General features: G+C 38.8%; 1 long non-coding RNA gene across 2 annotated transcripts in view; it reads right to left on the bottom strand.

The window, feature by feature from the left end:
* Positions 1 to 12,145, bottom strand: part of LOC124550604 — a 37,449-nt gene that overhangs the window by 19,557 nt on the left and 5,747 nt on the right. Inside the window, exon 3 of one of the 2 annotated variants that reach the window (XR_006967724.1) lies at positions 11,690 to 11,808. The exons of the other annotated variant lie outside the window; for it this stretch is intronic. This is a non-coding gene — a long non-coding RNA (uncharacterized LOC124550604). Of the gene's footprint in view, positions 1 to 11,689; positions 11,809 to 12,145 lie in introns of those variants that run through there. 2 annotated transcript variants of the gene reach the window in all.

The raw sequence follows: 12,145 nt of genomic DNA on the forward strand, positions 1-12,145 counted from the left end.
TTCCACACCTTGCTTTACATAGTACTTAATCACTGCTCAAATCTTGATTTTTTTAATTTTTTTTCCATCTTCACAAATCACTACACAGGAACAACAGCAGAGAGATGTCCGCATTACAGATCTCTGTCAAGAGCACTGACGTGTCACGAGTTTATTCTTAGAGGATAAACTATAATTACATGGGAAACTCATTGTGTTAGCACTAATTCCACAAATTTTCACATTGCCCTCATAATGGAAGACACTGGATGCAAGTGCAATTCCGAGATGAAGTGGTTGCCACAGGAGAGGGATACTGATGAGAGGAACAGAAAAAAACCTTAACTGTATCAAAGGTGCTGCAATTAATTTGGCAATATACAGTGGTGTTTGAAAGTAGGCTTGAAAATAAATTACAAAACAAGTAAAATAATATGTAATCACTATATTGAAAAGAAAACAGTACAAAATACCAACAAAGTCACAGAACCTGTCATAAGATTATTGTTCTTACAGCATACAAGACTAGAGGGCAACTGCATTGGCAGTTTAACAAGAAAGAGTAAAAGCACATATCGAGCCACGATAATGGGTTTGCTTATCAATGCAAGCAGCGACAGTCCACAGAGTTGGCAGCGAGCCATCATAGTGAAAGATAGTACTGTTCAGTCACAAGAATTCGACTGAAATGGTACGAAAGTAAACATATGAGTACAAATGACCTGCAATATGTTTGCAAAACTAAACAGATCTTTCAAAGACAAGTTTTCAATGCCTTCAGAAAGGAAAGTTTATAACCAGCGTGTATTACCAGATTTTATTTACAATAGTGAGACCTGGGCTTTTAATATGAAAACTCTTTAAAAACTGAAGCTTGCTGGGCATGCAATGGAGGGATGCATGTTGAGAATTCCCATGATAGACAGAAAAACAGGGAACAGACTGCAGAGGAAGACGAATTTGTTACTACAGCAGTGGGTGGGACATGAACCAGATTAGTAAATGGGTGGCAGATGGCCTGATGAAGTTCTCCCCTGGCTCCCAAAAGAAAGCTCCCTACCTTGAAGAGAATTACAGTCCCCATGTCACCCAGCACAAATTCTGAAAACACTGATTGGGCAAAACCCAACTTGCACTTTTCTTGCATAACACCCTTTTTTTTAAAAAAAAAAAAGGCATTTGATCCATCCAATACCTCTCCAACATTTATTGATACATATACAATTATGTGGGGGTGTCAAACAAAATTTGTAATTGGATAGAGGATATTTGCAAAAGGAGTCATCTCAAGAAGTAGAAGTAACTTCAGGCATGCCCTAGGGAAGTATGTTGGGACTACTGTTGTTTGAGATTTATAAAAATGCCCTGCCACACAATATTAGTACTAACTTCAGACTTTTTACAACTGATACAGTGTTCTATAACGAAGTAGTACGCACATACAGCTGCACTAATATCCAGTCAGTCTTGAAAAGATTTCATTGTGGTGCAAAGATTTACAACTTGTTTTAAATGTAAAGACATTTAAAATAGTGTACTTCACAAGACATAGAAAAGTAGTATCCCACGAGTACAACATCAATTAATCACATCTGGAATAAGACATCTTGTACAAACACTTGGCTATAACAGTTTCACCAAAGTGAAATGGAATGATCACACAGGCTCAACTGTGGGTAAAGCCACCAGCAGACTTTGGTTTGTTTGCGAGGAGCAGGGAAAGGGAAAGTTGGGCAAGGGCACTGGCAGATGACGGCACACGATGAGAGTGAGGGGATGTGAATTGGGAGGACGTGGTAGGACAGTGGGGGCCAAAACTGTTGGGTGGGAGGTGTGGGGACAGTAGGTCACCATCGGTTGAGGCTGGGACACCTAAGTTTGGAAGCGGATAATGAGTTGTGATGGTAACTTCCATCTGCGCAGTTCTGAAAAACTGGTGGTGGAGGTGAGGATCCAGATGGCCTAGGTACTGAAGCAGTCATTGAAATCAAGCATGATACATACAGCTGCATATAGTTGCATACACAGGTTGGTCTCCTTCGCTCTCGGTCAGGACTGGACTAGGAAGTGCTGGGGAGTAGATTGGACAAGTCTTGCACCTCGGTCTTCCAGAGGGAGATGATGCCTGTGGCAAGAAGTTGGAATTGGAAATACGAGTGGCACAGGGCTGGACTAGGATGTTGTGGAGATTGGATGGGCGATGGAACACCACTTTAGTTAGGGTAAGAAGGGTCTCGGTTAGGATGACCCTCATTTCAGGGCGTGACGATAGGTAATCAAAACGCTGACAGAGACTCGTCACCTGGGGATGGCATATCTGCAGTGACAGGAACTCCCTTGCCCAGTATGCCAAAGGTCTTACCAAGCCCATCACAAGCGAGCACTATCCCCAAACACAGTTCACAAACAGATCTCCCATGCCATTTCCCCATACACTCCAATTCTCCCACCACCCCGAAGAACCAGCTACAAAGGTGAGCTCCCTTTTTACCCAATACCACCTTGGAATGGACCAACTGAACCACGTCCTTCCTCGGGGCTTTGATAACCTCCCACCGAAGATCCTTCTCACCTCTCCTAAAGCATTGTTCCATTGCCCATCCAACCTCCATAATGCCTTAGTCTGTCCCTATCCCATTCCAAATCTCATCCCCTTGCCACAGGGATCATATCCCTGTGGAAGATATAGGTGCAAGACTCGTCAAATCTGCCCACCAGGCACTTCCTATTACAGTCCTGTTACAGGCTTATCTTACCCTATCAAAAGCCGGATCACCTGTGAAAGCAGCCACATCATATACCAGCTCTGCTCCAATCATCGCACCGCTTTTTATACTGGTATGACTACCGACAAGTTGCCCACCAGGATGAACAGCTACTGCCAAACTGTGGCCCAGAGCAAAATAGACCGCCTTGAGGCACAATATGAAGCTGAACATAAAATGCTCGATTTCAACGGCTGTGTCACAACCCAGGTCATCTGGATCTTCTCCTCCACCACCAGTTTTTTTGAACTGCGCAGATGGGAGTTACCCTTGCAACACATTCTTCACTCCCGATATCTGCTACCCCAGCTTCAACCTGTGGTAACGTGCTGTACCCCCACACCTCTCACCCAACAGTTTCCGCCTCCCTCTGTCCTATCACCTTCTCCTTACTCATGTCCCCTCACCTTCACTGTGTGCCATCCTCTGCCGATGCACCCAACTGGTTGTGCCTGTCTGCAACTCAACGTGTCATCTTTACGGTGAGTAGCAATCTATCCTTTTCCTAAGATTATTTTAGCTTTTTATACAACTGAATGTACCAAAATTCTTCCATATAGTATGACATGTAAAATGGTACAAGTTGTTCAACATTCTGAGGAAAATAGGAGTAAGCTATAGGGAAATATGGGTAATATGGAATATATACATGAACCATGGAACTTGCCATTGATGGGGAGGCTTGCGTGCCTCGGTTATACAGATAGCTGTACCGTAGGTGCAACCAGAACGGAGGGGTATCTGTTGAAAGGCCAGACAAAGGCGTGGTTCCTGAAGAGGGGCAGCAGCCTTTTCAGTAGTTGCAGGGGCAACAGTCTGGATGATTGACTGATCTGGCCTTGTAACACTAACCAAAATGGCATTGCTGTGCTGGTACTGCCAACGGTTGAAAGCAAGGGAAAACTACAGCCGTAATTTTTCCCAAGGGCATGCAGCTTTACTGTATGGTTAATGATGATGGCTTCCTCTTGCGTAAAATATTCCGGAGGTAAAATAGTCCCCCATTCGTATCTCCGGGCGGGGACTACTCAAGAGGACGTCGTCATTACGAGAAAGAAAACTGGCGTTCTACGGATCGAAGCGTGGAATGTCAGATCCCTTAATCGGGCAGGTAAGTTAGAAAATTTAAAAAGGGAAATGGATAGGTTAAAGTTAGATATAGTGGGAATTAGTGAAGTTCGGTGGCAGGAGGAACATGACTTTTGGTCAGGCGAATACAGGGTTACAAATACATAGTCAAATAGGGGTAATGCAGAAGTAGGTTTAATAATGAATAAAAAAAAATAGAAATGCAGGTAAGCTACTACAAACAACATACTGAACGCATTATTGTGCCCAAGATAGACACGAAGCCCACGCCTACTACAGTAGCACAAGTTTATATGCCAACTAGCCCTGCAGATGAAGAAATTGAAGAAATGTATGATGAAATAAAAGAAATTATTCAGATAGTGAAGGGAGACGAAAATTTAATAGTAATGGGTGACTGGAATTCGGTAGTAGGAAAAGGGAGAGAAGGAAACATAGTAGGTGAATATGGACTGGGGGTAAGAAATGAAAGAGGAAGCCGCCTGGTAGAATTTTGCACAGAGCACAACTTAATCATAGCTAACACTTGGTTTAAGAATCATGATAGAAGGTTGTATACATGGAAGAACCCTGGAGATACTAAAAGGTATCAAATAGATTATATAATGGTAAGACAGAGATTTAGGAACCAGGTTTTAAATTGTAAGACATTTCCAGGGGCAGATGTGGACTCTGACCACAATCTATTGGTTATGAACTGTAGATTAAAACTGAAGAAACTGCAAAAAGGTGGGAATTTAAGGAGATGGGACCTGGATAACCTGAAAGAACCAGATGTTGTACAGAGTTTCAGGGAGAGCGTAAGGGAACAATTGACAGGAATGGGGGAAAGAAATACAGTAGAAGAAGAATGGTTAGCTTTGAGGGATGAAATAGTGAAGGCAGCAGAGGATCAAGTACGTAAAAAGACGAGGGCTAATAGAAATCCTTGGGTAACAGAAGAAATATTGAATTTAACTGATGAAAGGAGAAAACATAAAAATGCAGTAAATGAAGCAGGCAAAAAGGAATACAAATGTCTCAAAAATGAGATCGACAGGAAGTGCAAAATGGCTAAGCAGTCATGGCTAGAGGACAAATGCAAGGATGTAGAGGCTTATCTCACTAGGGGTAAGATAGATACTGCCTACAGGAAAATTAAAAAGACCTTTGGAGGAAAGAGAACCACTTGTATGAATATCAAGAGCTCAGATGGAAACCCAGTTCTAACCAAAGAAGGGAAAGCAGAAAGATGGAAGGAGTATATAGAGAATCTATACAAGGGCGATGTACTTGAGGACAATATTATGGAAATGGAAGAGGATGTAGATGAAGATGAAATGGGAGATATGATACTGCGTGAAGAGTTTGACAGAGCACTGAAAGACCTGAGTCGAAACAAGGCCCCGGGAGTAGACAACATTCCATTAGAACTACTGACGGCTTTGGGAGAGCCAGTCCTGACAAAATTCTACCATCTGGTAAGCAAGATGTATGAGACAGGCGAAAGACCCTCAGACTTCAAGAGGAATATAATAATTCCAATCCCAAAGAAAGCAGGCGTTGACAGATGTGAAAATTACCGAACTATCAGTTTAATAAGTCACAATTGCAAAATACTAACACGAATTCTTTACAGACGAATGGAAAAACTAGTAGAAGCCGACCTTGGGGAAGATCAGTTTGGATTCTGTAGAAATATTGGAACATGTGAGGCTATACTGACCCTACGACTTATCTTAGAAGAAAGATTAAGGAAAGGCAAACCTATGTTTCTAGCATTTGTAGACTTAGAGAAAGCTTTTGATAATGTTGACTGGAATACTCTCTTTCAAATTCTGAAGGTGGCAGGGGTAAATTACAGGGAGCGAAAGGCTATTCACAATTTGTATAGAAACCAAATGGCTGTTATAAGAGTTGAGGGGCATGAAAGGGAAGCAGTGGTTGGGAAGGGAGTGAGACAGGGTTGTAGCCTCTCCCCAATGTTATTCAATCTGTATATTGAGCAAGCAGTGAAGGAAACAAAAGAAAAATTCGGAGTAGGTATTGAAATCCATGGAGAAGAAATAGAAACTTTGAGGTTCGCCAATGGCATTGTAATTCTGTCAGAGACAGCAAAGGACTTGGAAGAGCAGTTGAACAGAATGGACAGTGTCTTGAAAGGAGGAAATAAGATGAACATCAACAAAAGCAAAACGAGGATAATGGAATGTAGTCGAATTAAGTCGGGTGATGCTGAGGGAATTAGATTAGGAAATGAGACACTTAAAGTAGTAAAGGAGTTTGGCTATTTGGGGAGCAAAATAACTGATGATGGCCGAAGTAGAGAGGATATAAAATGTAGACTGGCAATTGCAAGGAAAGCGTTTCTGAAGAAGAGAAATTTGTTAACATGGAGTATAGATTTAATAGTCAGGAAGTCTTTCTGAAAGTATTTGTATGGAGTGTAGCCATGTATGGAAGTGAAACATGGACGATAAATAGTTTGGACAAGAAAAGAATAGAAGCGTACGAAATGTGGTGCTACAGAAGAATGCTGAAGATTAGATGGGTAGACCACATAACTAATGAGGAGGTATTGAAAAGGATTGGGGAGAAGAGAAGTTTGTGGCACAACTTGACTAGAAGAAGGGATCGATTGGTAGGACGTGTTCTGGGGCATCAAGGGATCACCAATTTAGTATTGGAGGGCAGCGTGGAGGTAAAAATCGTAGAGGGAGACCAAGAGATGAATACACCAAGCAGATTCAGAAGGATGTAGGTTGCAGTAGGTACTGGGAGATGAAGAAGCTTGCACAGGATAGAGTAGCATGGAGAGCTGCGTCAAACCAGTCTCAGGACTGAAGACCACAACAACAACAATACAAGGACCAAGAGTTAAAAATTAGAATGGAAGACTAAGAATGAAATGCTCAGATTAAATTGGTGTAAAACAGAGATGCAGTCTTTTGTCTCTGCTGTCTAGCATATACATCGAAGAAGCAATTACAGAAAGAAAAGGAAGATTCAAGAGTGGGATTAAAATTTGGAGTGAAAATACATCAAAGAGAAGATATCACATTGCTATCCTGAGTGAAATTGAGGAATAAATGTAAGGCCTGATGAATGGAATGAATCATCTCATGGATACAGAATGTGGATTGTGAGTAAACTGAAGAAAGACAAAAATAACAAGGAGCAGCAGTAATGAGATTGGGGATAAACTAAATATAAAAATCGGTGACCACAAAGCAAGTGAAGTTAATGAATTCTGCTACCTGGGAAGCAAAATAACACAGCAGGCAAAATAAGGACAACATAAAAAGCAGATTAACGCAGACCAAGATAGCACTCCAACCCAAGAGAATTCTCTTAGTACCAAACATCTGCCTTAATTTGAGGAAAGAATTTCTGAAAATGTACATTTGGAGCACAGCATTTTATAGTAGTAAATCACAAACTGTGGGAAAACCTGAACAGAAGAGAATCAAAGCATTTGAGACAGAAAGACATTGAAAAATTAGGTGTACTGGTAAGGTACAGAATGAAGAGATTCCCTGTAGAATCAACGAACAAAGAAATATATGGAAAACACTGACAATATAAAGGACAAGAAGATGGCACATGTGTTGAGAGATCAATGAATAACTTCCATGCTATTAGAAGGAGCAGTACACAATAAAAACTGAAGGGGAAGACAGAAATTGGAATGAAGCCAACAAATAATTGAGGACTTCACATGCAAGTACTACTCTGAGAAGAAACATTTGGCACAAGAGAGGGATTTGTGGTGAGTTGTTTCAAACCAGTCAGAATTGATTACTTGAAAAGAAAATTAATAATATGATGTAACATTGTGGTATTCAATTGATTACCTTAGGAAAGTCACACACACACTGAAAGGATACAAACTTTGAACCAGCTGTTTTCCCTCCTCACCAGCTCACTGTTTCATGACCTGGAAGACCATACTAATACTAACCTAAGACCTTTTACAGATGATAGAGTTATGTGCAGTGAGGTACAATATGAATAAAAGAAAGTTGCAAAAATTTCCATGCAGATCTTGATAACATTCCAAACAGGTGCAAAAAATAGCAGCTTGCTTTAAATGGGCAGAAATATAAAATTATGCACTTTATAATACACAAGCAAGTATTAATCTATGACTACAATTGGAATCGGACAATTCACGCAAATGGGTCATTCTCAAAAATCGGGCATATTTGGGTCCCAGGTCATAACATGCTTTATTTAAATGCATTTTAGTTTTTTTTTTTTCAAATATCTTGAATTTAGTTTAAAACTATATTAAATCATTAATTTACTTATTTTTAAACAAAATTATTCAATATTATTAAAAATTTGAACAACAGTATGTGAGATCTCACCTCCATTACTTGTTCCCTACACCAATCTTAATCACATCATGTTAATATAATGGAAGGAAACATTCCACGTGGGAAAAATTATATATAAAAACAAAGATGAGGTGACTTACCGAACAAAAGCGCTGGCAGGTCGATAGATACACAAACAAACACAAACATACACACAAAATTCAAGCTTTCGCAACAAACTGTTGCCTCATCAGGAAAGAGGGAAGGAGAGGGGAAGACGAAAGGAAGTGGGTTTTAAGGGAGAGGGTAAGGAGTCATTCCAATCCCGGGAGCGGAAAGACTTACCTTAGGGAGAAAAAAGGACAGGTATACACTAGCACACACGCACATATCCATCCACACATACATGTTAAGTTGTATAAGGCATTATAAAGGGTTTTAATTTTTAAACAGTTTAACAATTAGAAAATTTTAACAACATGGTACTACGGTATTTTTTTTAAAAAGCATTTTTTAAAGTTCTTTCAAAAATTTTCAAACCCGGTCCCACGCTACATCTTCACCTCCTTGATTGAGAGTTATTAGTTCAATAAATGTCTCATGCAGTGTTCTAGTAGCTTTTTTCTTCATATAAGGGGAAGTGCAAGCAGCGATCACACTAGGGTATTTGACCGTTTTCTGGAAATTGTCTTAAATGATTAATTATGTCATTTTTTGCTCCTAACATGCTGTTGTTCGTCTTAAAATTTAGTATTCTTTTATAAAAACGGAAATTAAATTCAAATAATTTGAATGTCCCCTAAAACGCTCTATTCAAGTCCTCGTGACATCACTGGCTAGCTCGTTGCGCCTACTGTCATAATGCTAATTCACGCTGATGTCATGTTTTGGAATTTACATTTTGGAAAATGGGTCAAAAATGGTGTGTAGTACCATACTGTACAAATACATCTACAGAACCTCCTGAAACGTTGTTTTTAAGTGTTCCAGAGAATGAAAAGATGCTTAAAATGTGATTGCACTGTACCGGCAAACCGCCGCCATGTCAACACACAAGTTCACTAACTTAATTAAAAATATGTTGCACTGTGAAGTTAACCATTAATTTATCTCCAAGATATGCTCCCCCACATAATGTTCAATAAGGTATTTTCTAGTTAATGTGACCACACACATTTTACTACATTACAAACTATGTTTTTTTATCTTCATACTGTTTGGCTAGGATACTTATTGCTTAACTTTTGCAGTTTCACCATCTTACATAAGTATGAAGGAAGTCTGCTTCAGACGCTAATGTTAGTTTACACTAACAAACATCACAGCCCTTACATTTGTGGCACCTGAATGTTGTACACACTTTATTTCTCTCCGTATGAGCTCATCCATTTACATCTCACCAGAAACCAATACAACAAAAGATCAGTATCATTCCAGGCAAAAATTAAACACTACGCAACAGTAATTCAGTGGAAGCACTTCATGGATCTAAATGCCTAACAATGAATAAAAGAGGTGAAAAAGAAAAACTGGAAAATAAAAAACGAAAAATACTCAGAAAAATTTTATGACCACAAAAGAACTAGGATAACAACTGGACGAAAAGGAAAAGTGAAGATCTATAAAGAAATGTAGAAACAATTGCAGACATAGTAAGGAAGAGGAGATTAAAGTTTTACAGGCAAATTTGTAGAATGAATGACAATAGCCTAAAGAAGAAAATTTTTAATTTCATTTCCAAATTAAAAAAACACTACAAGGTGGTTGGAAGAGACAAGAAGGGATTTGAGAAAACTTAACATCACAGAAGACACTGCACAGCACAGGCAAAATTTGTGGCTACTGTTCAATACTGCATGATTATATCTTAACTACGAGCAATGCTTTCCAAAAAAGTGAATTGTTTGCTTGCAAAGCAAATGCAGTTATCCTCTGTTATCCTTTTCTCAGACTAAGACTAATGAGAAGCTAGGTATAATACAGCCGACAATTTTAACAACTGTTACAATCAGTTCTTGCTAATGCTATTTTTGTATTTCGCATGGAAATGAAGTCCCATGCTACTTGACAGAGCTTAGGGGAACGATGCGGGAGACCCGTACTGCCTTACTACGCAAGGTCCTAAGGAGATGGTTTGCCATTGCCTTCCTCCGACCATAATGGGGATGAATGATGATGATGATGATGATGATGATGATGATGACACTAACACCCAGACATCTTGGGACAGGTGAAAATCCCCGACTTCGCTGGGAATCGAACCCAGGACTCTGTTCTCGGGAATTGAGAACACTACCGTGAGACCACGAGCGGCGGACATTTATTTCGTGTAAAACTTTTAAAAGTAAAGACCCTTCCAGGATTTGAACATGGGCCCTCTCGCACGGCGGTCGAATATGCTGTCTGTTGCACCACAGAATGTCTGACAGATGCAGTATCTCTGCTGATTGCCTCCTACAAAGTAAACCAACACTGAATTTTACCAAGAACAATTTGTGCTTTGGGTTGTAGCTTATGACTCATAGTCAACGATCTAGTCATAATATATGGACTCATTAGCAAAAGTTCTATAGTTCCTTAGTTTTAAGTGATTTTGATGATGTTATAGGAAAAAGAATATAAATGCATCGACTTTTGCTAGGCTTCCAATATCAGCTTTCACAAAATTCCTTTCAATTGTTACTTAAAAGTTGTAATTGCATTTTACATCACTAAATAGTTAAACTGTTAGTAGTAAAAGTACGTAAGAATGTCGTAACTTCAGTTAAAGCTACTGTAACACAAGTATAGCTTCATCTTACTCCTAGCCTGTGACGTCACCAGAGCATCAGCCAAGATAAGAGTGTTTTTGATCGAGTGACCACATCTTCATAGTTAATGGTTTTTAAGCTTTAATTACATAAAAATAACATATTTTGTGATAATATTCGACTTAAATGTTGTAATCAATCAGAATAACAACGATCTGAACAATAATTTTATCATAAGAAAAGAGGCAATTCTTGGGCAGTTATAGTGCGGCTTGTATGACTGTAGAGTTTGAGTTAAATTATTACAGTGCCAAGAAGAAATATTAACTTTAATAATCATCACCTCCACTACGTTATTGTTTTGTGTAAGTTATAGTCATTTATTATTTTTATTATTATAAACCGATAACACATTAACTGTAAATTAACACTAAGGGGATAGGAAATTCCAACCTCAAAATAAGCAGCTAAACACCTAATTTTGTGAATGTTTGTCACCTCCATTACTCACACCTCCCTGAAAACTGATCTTCACGGAGTTGAGAATGTAGTAATGGAGTGTTCATTAGTGATTAAATGATAAAAATAAGCTCTTTTATTTGTCAAATTAGAAAAGCTATGTCCATATATAAGTGAGAAATTTATATTTTAGCTAGGCAGTGACTTTTTTAAAAAAAAAAAAGGCTTAAGCTCTAACTTATGATTTTCAGAATATTAAAAGATCAGCCTCATGCACTGAAATGATCCTACTTTATTTACTTTTTAAAAAGTAGTACTGGAATTATGCAGCTTATGTATGCTTGCTGAGGTTTACATTAATGTTTCATATAGCAGCTCAATTTTTTTAGTTTTTAAAACTGTTCGCTGCTTTCACAAATTTGCTTCGAGCTGTAGGTTGAGATTTTTAGGCCACTTTGTTTGTATTCCCTGAAAAAGAAGATGTCTCTCATATAGAATGATGTGAAATCATGACTCTTTTTAAGTCCACCAAACATCAATAACCGAGAAAAGTATTAATGTGATGATTTGAAAAATTATAATATTTTGGTCTGATGTACTATTTGTATCTTGATCTGTTTGTACTGTAATGAGTATAAACAATAAATAATGATTCATTTTATGTTTCAGTGACAATTACTAACCTCTAACTTACCCAATACTCAGATATTTTAGGCAGTTCTCACCTCCATTACTACCAAGCACCCCTCCAGCTATGCTGTTAAACTTTTTAGTTGAAAAAAAATAGCCTTTTTCTGGAACCACT

Source organism: Schistocerca americana, chromosome 9, assembly GCF_021461395.2.
Source record: "Schistocerca americana isolate TAMUIC-IGC-003095 chromosome 9, iqSchAmer2.1, whole genome shotgun sequence".
NCBI classification, from domain to species: Eukaryota; Metazoa; Arthropoda; class Insecta; order Orthoptera; family Acrididae; genus Schistocerca; species Schistocerca americana.